Source organism: Sinohyriopsis cumingii, chromosome 17, assembly GCF_028554795.1.
Source record: "Sinohyriopsis cumingii isolate HCF-2022 chromosome 17, ASM2855479v2, whole genome shotgun sequence".
NCBI lineage: Eukaryota > Metazoa > Mollusca > Bivalvia > Unionida > Unionidae > Sinohyriopsis > Sinohyriopsis cumingii.
This window is the reverse complement of record NC_142977.1, coordinates 58,841,711-58,851,064: the sequence shown is the minus strand read 5'-3', so window position 1 is coordinate 58,851,064 and position 9,354 is coordinate 58,841,711. Positions and strand designations below refer to the sequence as shown.

General features: G+C 34.7%; 2 non-coding genes across 2 annotated transcripts; both read right to left on the bottom strand.

Moving 5' to 3' along the window:
• Nucleotides 1-861: 861 nt before the first annotated feature.
• Trnaq-cug (transfer RNA glutamine (anticodon CUG)) lies at nucleotides 862-933 on the bottom strand. Its single transcript has one exon. It is a non-coding gene; the product is annotated as a tRNA-Gln (tRNA).
• A 2,042-nt stretch (nucleotides 934-2,975) lies between these two features.
• Nucleotides 2,976-3,047, bottom strand: Trnaq-uug (transfer RNA glutamine (anticodon UUG)). Its single transcript has one exon. It is a non-coding gene; the product is annotated as a tRNA-Gln (tRNA).
• Between the last annotated feature and the right edge of the window lie 6,307 nt (nucleotides 3,048-9,354).

Genomic DNA, 9,354 nt, shown 5'->3' with positions numbered 1-9,354 from the left:
ACGCTTTACAACGCAGGTTTGTTCTTTTCCTATCACCATCATATACGTGAATCAGAGGAATAATTTAGCAGTGAGTACCCTGTGGACACCAACTTTTGGTGTCCGCAATATAAAATGTTTCCATCAAGAAGGTTTATGCTTTGAATCCGTGTCCATAACGCATTAAATTGGAATACACAGAGTGGGGGAGAGAGAGAGAGAGAGAAAAACTATAAAAGAAAAAGATCATATTTGTATAACAACAATGTGATCGTAAAGTGTACCTCTTAACACTTCGCACATTAGTGACATTTATAATAAATGTGTACGAATACAGTTTCTAAGGTATCGAGTGCTGGTCAGTATCAGTGTTGTCATGGTAGAGGTCACATTATAGAAAAGGGATTCGCTATTTAAAATCGATATCGACTAATATATGCATATATTGATAATGAAACACATATAGTGCAGTGTAATTGACACCTCGCCTAGAAAAGTGAGAAAGAGGTAACGGTCCGGAGCCAATATCAAGACATAAAGGAAATGTGTTTACGTTGCGCAATTCTTTAATTGCAATTAATAAATCAAAGTCGAAATTACAAGATATCTTTGTTTTCAAATGGTAATGTAGTTGCAAAGAATTTGCGAGATTGCCCTTTTTAAGTGCGAATTATTGAATTGTCAGCAAGGAGCACTAGGTTGCAACTCTATTGCGAAACTAGATTCATATTTCGCACTAACCCATTTCCAAGCAATAGTGTATGTCGTTAAATAGGTACATGCAATGTATCCTCTCATACTCGCTTCTACTATTGTACATTTGTCTTCTGTTCGACATAAAACTTTAAGAAAAGGTATTTTTAGGATTAAAAAGATAAACTTAGGTCCCACCGAGATTTGAACTCGGATTGCTGGATTCAGAGTCCAGAGTGCTAACCATTACACCATGGAACCTATCGATGATACAGGGTCATATTCCAAAAACATGTTAGGAGGTAGTAATATATCAGTATTATATCAGCTTACCGTTGGACTCCCTTGTGTTCATTTATATTACAGATAAGGTGCATTCATGTTGTCAGAGATTTCGTCTTACTTTATTGATAAAACGTTACACTCCTGTAATACACACAAACAAACACACACACAGAGATGAATATATATATATATATATATATATATATATATATATATATATATATATATATATATATATATATATATATATATATATGAAAATAATAAAAGTGTATATGAAGATTAAAAGTGAAATGCCTAAAAGATTAGTACTATTACGTTCGAGTGGAATGGATATTAAATTAGTAAGATACATTGAAATATCTAAAAGTGATTAAATAAAATGAAATTATGCTGGCTAATTTAAAATCAGGTTATAAAGTTCACTTATGACTATCAGGCTAAATTTAGGTAGATCAATACTCTATATATAAATAATGATATAGTATGTTTTTCCCGAGATTTTAAAGTTCTAAATATGTCATCATTTAACCATCAAGGCGATATTTCTTCTATATTCCTGTCTACGTGAAAACCTCAGAGTCTGGGACTCTGTCTTGAAATCATATCCAGATGAGTTTCTTTAGGAAGCCCATTGAAAATGACATTATTTTATTGATGGAATTTAAGTCCTTTTACCGTCTTGAGTTTGGAACACTCATTACTAAAATTCGCACCTGACTCTTTGGTGCGGAATTGAAAGCACATGTTTCAAACACATACTGGTCCAGAAAATGCCGCGGCTCATATCCTTTCATCTGCACAAAAGCTGACATCCAGATTTCATCTATACCGATAAATATAGGTTTCATCTATACTTATAAATGTAGGTTTGATTATGAGCACTCACAATCTTTAAGTTGTTGAATTTTAAATATTATGGTGTTTACATAGGTTTACTATGGGAACTGAATTAGTACCGTGAGTTTTGTGGACTCTTGCTTTGGCAATTCTGGCATTTGTCTCATCATCGCTTTGGACTGCACGCGACTGCTACTGCCAAGACAGGTGATCTTGTCCACTGCCAGATGGGTTTGGCCATTCACGGTGATGGTATCCTCTTGGTAACCAAAACAATAATTTCCTTTAACTTCGTCTTCGGCTGTAGTCTCCTCAGATTGAAGAACAATCCGGCCCACCGGCATCTGATATCGATATCATTGTCCTTACAGTATGGAGCGCTAGGCGATATCGGTACCGTAATGGCAAAAGATCACGTGATAACCAGCAGGCCGCGCCTTTTAAATTCTCAATTTCGAGGTCAATCCTATTGATCACACCTTGGAATATATGCCGATAACTGCAGTCGGATCACCTCACCTGTTTGCGAAAGAAGGATTGTCCGAAAAATTGCGAATGCATCTAACTACTTTTTCATTCGTAAGCTCTAGGTCAATCGTACATTCATTATCTTCGTAGAAACTGTCGAGGTAGTCCGAATAGATCAGGGTTTATTTGTTGTTTCGGAGACATTTTCAGCGAACAAAATTAAATATATGTTGTAAATTACTGCGAAGACTTGAAAAATCCGAGGAAATATGGAAAGGTCGTTGAAAAATCCAATGACGTATGGTGAGGTCGTTGAAAAATCCAAGGGCGTATGGAAATTTCTTTGAAAAATCCAAGGGCTATGGAAAGGTCTATATATGTATCAATAGACAACCATGTACAGCGATTAACTGACACTTACACAGAGACAGAGCTGATGATCCTCTGACAATATGAAGAAATTGTCATACTTCATTTTAGCTTCGAGCTTGTTTTATTTTTAATTTGTAACTCAACAATTGTGACAATTTATTCATACTTTGTTGAACTAGCCGGTTTTCAAACTATGTTTTATGACGAAATAGACACACATAGGGATCATATTCGCTTCAATTTGCATACACCCACCTCATCTTTCGCATTAGGATTTACACAAATAAAATAAAGTCTTTAAATTAATGTAAATAATAAAGAACTTAAAATAATATTCAAGGTTCCACCGAGATTTGAACTCGGATCGCTGGATTCAAAGTCCAGAGTGCTAACCATTACACCATGGAACCATTGTAGCATGTGTCGACAAGACACTTGTAAAAAGTGTCTCCACTGTTCTACGCCAAGTTCTGACAGCGGCCATTTAGGAGCCATGTTCTGATGACTTATGTTATTAGCAAAATCGCTAATTTTACCAGCCAACCAGATGAAGTCTTACACCTTCGCGTTTCGGAGACTGTGCGGTGTGCTAAAGATCGTCGTGGTGGGCCGAAAGATTGGAAATTTAAATTTTCTGAAAGCTGCATTTCCATTGGCTAATTCCATAATTAGTAGAATATGACCTCTTAGCGGTCGCTCTCAGATCTTCACGTAAGACAGAGGAGATTTGAATTTAATCAGATTGCCCCAGGCTTGTATCTATCAGTGTACATAGTTGCCTTATCTTATGTATACAGGAAGTGTAACTGTGCAGTGGGAACACGTCACGAGTTGTAATTATATTGACACTAAATATGAAAAGAACTGTAACCCGACTGGGAATATTCTTATTCAATTTGTAGAAGGCAAACGATGTATCTTTGTTGTTTAAGGTATAAAGTACATTCTGATTAACGTTTGTAAAAGAAACATCAAAGAAAACGCTGAATGTGGCTCTAAATTAACTGATTATAATAATGGTATCGATTCACATCTGTGAAGTGTACATACATGTTCATTATTAGAATTTAGATAAAATTAAACAATGTTACATGTAACTGAGACATGCGAGTCTTTAGTGTAGTTTCCATATTTAACCCAGTAATGTATACTAATCATCTGTAAACAATATTCACTTATACATAGTTTTTTTTCTTCTATTTCTTCTATGAAATCCACTAGCAGTACGGAAAAGGGTCTTTTGTCTCATTCAATAATCTATGGGTCCCCGGACACCCATTCTGGCCTGTAACCCTTTTGATAGGCTATCCACCATGCGACCTATTGATGTTTGGTTACTTTTTCTTGATTTTTTTATGACGTCCATATGGCTTTTCTGATTACTTCCCTGCTGTCATACGTAGAACCCTTGAGTTCTTAAGTCTAACTCATCTTAATGCAACAGCATGTCCGTGTTTCTTAATGTAGCAGTATATCCGTGTTTCTTAATGTAAAAATATAGGGGGTGATTTTACCTGGGTGGGGGAAGATATTGACAGAATTAGAGGCTAACTGTTAGAATGATCTAACTGCGAAATATATAATGGAAGAACTTGTGCAGAAACATAAATTAAATGGTATATACAGAGAAACAAATTTACATAGGACCCAATACACATATGAGTATAAAACTGGAAAAGCTTGTAGATTGGACAAATTCTATGTTACATGTTTCAGGATAATCTATATAAAAAAGTACATGATTTTAAAATTTCTGATCATAAATTAATATGTCTCGATTTTGAAATATTAAGTATCATAAAAATGGGGGAAGGGAGTATGGAAACTAAACAACAAAGTTTTAGAAGTAGGTGATTTTAGGGAAGAAATACAAATGAATTAGAAAACTTTAAAAAATTTGATAACAGAGATATAATTACGGATTGGGATAGTTTAAACAATAAAATTAAAAAATAGTAATATATCATTCTTTTAAAAGGAACAAACTACAAGAAACGGAAGAACAAGAAATGAAATTTTTTCTAAAAGGGAAATTACCAGAGGAACAGGAAAAGCCATTACAAAACCAGCTGGAAAAAAATCACTGATGAGGAAAATAGAGGGATTGAATTGAGGGCGGGGAAATACAATTCCATAAACAAAAAAGCAAATGGACTATATAAAAGAGTGGAATTAAGGAGGGGGTGGGTGAATCAACTACAGAAGCAAATGAAAATGGGAGGGAAATAACGGAAAAACGAAATACTAGGGAAAATTAAGGATTTTTATACCAACTTGTATACTTCACAAAACATCGATTTCCTAACTATAAATGAATATCTAAAAGATATTATATGTGATAAAATATCATCAGAATATAGGGACCTATGTGATGTTTTCACATCAGAAAATGAAATAAAAATTATAGTCAGTCAGCTAGCGAAATGGAAATCCGCCAGGGAGAGATGAACTCACGGCGGAATTGTATAAAAAAAATTCCAAAGTGAGTTAGCGCCGATTCTAGAAAATTCATATAATAACAATTTTAAAAAAAATGACATAATGACGGAAACAATGAGAGAAGGGTTAATAACAATTATATACAAAGGGAACGGGGATAGGGAAAACCTTAAAAATTGGAGGCAAATCTCCCTCCTAAATATAGATTACAAGATCTTAAGCAAAATTTTAGCAATAGAGTTAAATTATGTTTAAATGAAATCATAAATACAAACCAATCATGTTGGGGGGAGGGACGAAATGTGCAAAATAATATCCTAAATATAAGAACGATAATTGATTATTTAAACGAAACAGGTCAACAAGGTGCTATGGTACTTTTTGACGAAGAGAAACCTTTCGACAGATTGGAAAATAACTATACCGAAAAGGTATTAGAGAAATTTGGATTTGGAATTAACTTCCAAAACTGGACTAAAATCATGTACACGAAAATATCAGCTAGAGTACAGGTAAACGGCGCTGTCACGCAAAAAAATTGATATTCAAAGATCGGTGAGGCAAGGCTGCCCACTATCTATGCTATTACGTAATAGCAATTGAAATACTAAGTATTAAAATACAGAATAACAAAAATATCGAAGGCATAAAAATCCCCAATCTGAAAGAGGATTTCAAAACGCTCCAACATGCCGATGTCTTTACTGACTTCATAAAAGAACAAAATTGCTTTAAACACCTGAAAAAGGACTACGAATCATTTGGAAAAGCATCAGGGTCGCAAATAAATCACGATAAAACAGAAATACTCAAATTGGGGAACTGGAAGGGAAACCATCCCGGTTCACCAGCACACTTGATAAGGTAACTGTTAAAGCTTTATTAATCTTCTCTGGGAAAAACGAAGAAATAGAAAACTACAAAAATATATACAAAAAGTCATTATGCATAATGGAGCGTGCGTAAATAGCAAAAACATACATGTACTCTAACATGAACTATATAATAAACTCCGTAGAGCTAGATTTTATTAATTTTTAGATAAGATAGATAAAGATATTATAAAATATATATGGAACTTCAGGACACATTACGTCAAAAAACATAAACTTTATATAGAGCTAGAACTAAAAAGGGCTTAGCCCTACCATGTCCCATTTAAACAAAATATACAAATATTATAAACAGATTCAAAAGACTACGGGTAATTCCAAAAAGTCCTTGGGAAGCCCTATACATATATTGGTACGGCTTCACCTTAAGGAACAGGCAAGATATTTATAAAAATAACAAGTTAGCCAAAAAAGTTAGAAGTACCCAGACACTTTTGACAAACAAAAGACCTTTTATGCAAGTTTAGGGACAAAACAGAACTCTGAGAGACGGACATACCTAAGACATATGACTGGATTAGGGAATATAAAGCAAAAAATAAAAGAAATAAAGTACAGGAGGAAAATATCCATATCGACTGGAGTGTGGAAGCACTGGACCAACATCAGATCGGTAAAAATACAAAGTCTCATTTTGAAATATTTGCATAATAACTGGCTAACAGGCGAGACTCCCTTGAGAAGAAGAATGATCCACATAATAATAAAATGCACCTTGTGTAAAACATCCAACTTCACTAAATATCACGAAATCGCACAATGTGAAAGAAGGAAGGATGACAGTATTAAATTGATTATGGAAGTATGTATGTATATATATATGAGAGATATCAAAGGAAACATATTCTTTTTTTGGAACGGAATTTCCACAACAACAAAAAACAATAATTAAGATAACATATTACGTTACAAAAATTAAGATGGCCTGTGGCCAGGTAATAACAATCCAGAAATAACTAACATAGGCCATCATAACCAATAAATTATTTAAAATCGCAAATTAAAGGACTATTTAATGTCAGTAAAAATCATTTGATATCTCTCAAAAATTTAATATAAAATGGATTTATATACCAAACAGGGAGTTTTGCTGAGAAAGGGGCCTTGGTATATCGCTCACTACGAGCGCTAACGCGAACGCGTGCTAAGACCTCGTTCCCACCACGATCTCCCTGGGAGGTAGCTACCCTTAAATCATATAAATTTAATAAATCGTTAAACACTAATTAATATGCATGTGTTTAGATACAAAAATCTAACAATCCCTATGGAGTATTCTCCTTACCTTAAACTGTAGAAACGGACAGGGTATCTTTATGGGAAAGTAAGAGGTAATGACGTCATGGGCTATATCACATGGCGCAACGCGAAGTGGAAAAGCCCATAAAAAAGCCTAAGAAAAACACCCTATATGGAACACTAGCATACAACCGACCCAAACCCCCCCCCCAAAAAAAAAACCAACAACAAAAAAACACAACACTTCAACTTACTTCTAACTCTCTCTCCTAACTATACAGCTCCCGTACTGTATAGTAAACTAATAAAATATGAATTTTGGCCATAATAAATAATAGAGGGGACCAAAACTCGAGTCGGGTGAAAATACAACAAATAAATAAAGTATGGACCCTCACTCGAGTACAGTCCGCCTCATTTCAAGGAAGTAATTATGTGATGAGCGACACATATAAGCACACACATAAAACACTAGGCTTTTTTCTTTTTTATAAAAACAGTACACACCTCAGTCGCAATTTCGAAAATTACTAATAAAGTATATTAAATAATAAAAAGAATGAAATGGTACCAAGGAAAACTGGGGAAATTTGACTGATATGCTGTCTCAACATGAAAACTTATAGCACTCACACAAATAGTAATACACATATAGCAAACACGAAACGTAGGAGACCTGAATTAGGGGAGCGAATTCGAGCTAGGTGAAGGAAATTTGGCTCGAATGAACACCCCAGTAGAGTACACTAGGAAATATAAATACCCATCAAAAATATAAAATGAATTTTTGATAGAAATTTTTTTTTATAAACATGAAACAAACAACATATCTAGGGGGATACACATACAAATAAAACCCTTTTTATGGAAATGGGGCGTGGGGATCTGTCTGGTGGTCCCCCCCCCAATGTAAGACAGAGGAGATTTGAATTTTGTTATATGGCACCAAATTTTTTATATGTATTCAATGAAATCCACTAGTAGTGCGGAAATGGGTCTTTTGCCTCATCATTACCCCATGGGTCCCCGGACACCCATTCTCGCTTCTAACCCCCCTGACAAGCTATCCCCACGCGACCCATAGATGTTTGTTTACTTTTCCTTGATTTTTCTATGACGTCCATACGGCTTTTCTGATGTCTTCCCTGCTCTCATACGTAGAACCCTTGAGTTGGATCTGTATTCAATATATACACTGTACAAAAATGCTCACTTTTCGGAGAATTTATTTTGGGGGTAATAAAAAAGGTTGCGTGCTCTTGCTATGAGGAAAAACCTATCAAAATGTTTATATTTTATTTGCTAATTTGTTATATCTGATACTTTGACCCTCACAAAACTATTATATTTATGAACCTGAGATGTTTATTACTTTGTGAAAAATGGGTTCATTATGAGAAAATGGCGACACCTGATGTACCTGCTGGTGAAACTGTTCTTCCTAAGGCACATGGACAGGACATGCATAGTATAGCCCAAAAAACCCCTTAAGCTGGTCATTTGGTATCAGTAAGACTTATCACAAGATCCTGAATCGTTTTTATTTGCTGAAAATTAAAGTGATGTTTTTAAGTACCTTAGCTCTTGTCACAATTGTCAAATGGTAGGAAATCCCAATCAGAAGATATCTAAGGCACATCTGCAACCTATTCCTGCATTTGACCATTTGACATGCCATTTAACAGAAAAATGGTAGACTCTCGGTTCTTTACCTAACGCAAAGTCAAGCAACCAATACTTGTTGACCATAATGTGTGTGTCCTCAAGCTTTTCATAGCCAATTCCTTTAAAGAATATTAAAGCAAAACCTGTTCTAACGGTTTAGGCAATGTTTTTAACACTTGTTTGCCTCCCCAAATCTGTCCAGCAAATTTTATGTTTGATTATTTCCAGCAACGTATGCAGGAAGTAGACATTCAATAGTTTAATTTTTCTATCTGTCACCCTGAAAGTAATGGGGCTAGCTCAAGACTGTCCGAAAACACTCTCATCTAACCAGAATACATGTATACCATTATATTGAATCAAACCTTAAAAAAGACAGTGATCAGTAAAATCCTGGATTGTATATTTATCGAGTAAGATAGGAGAGTTTTTTAAATAAATTTTATCCCAGATTGGTAATTATCACCAAATAAAAGATGCC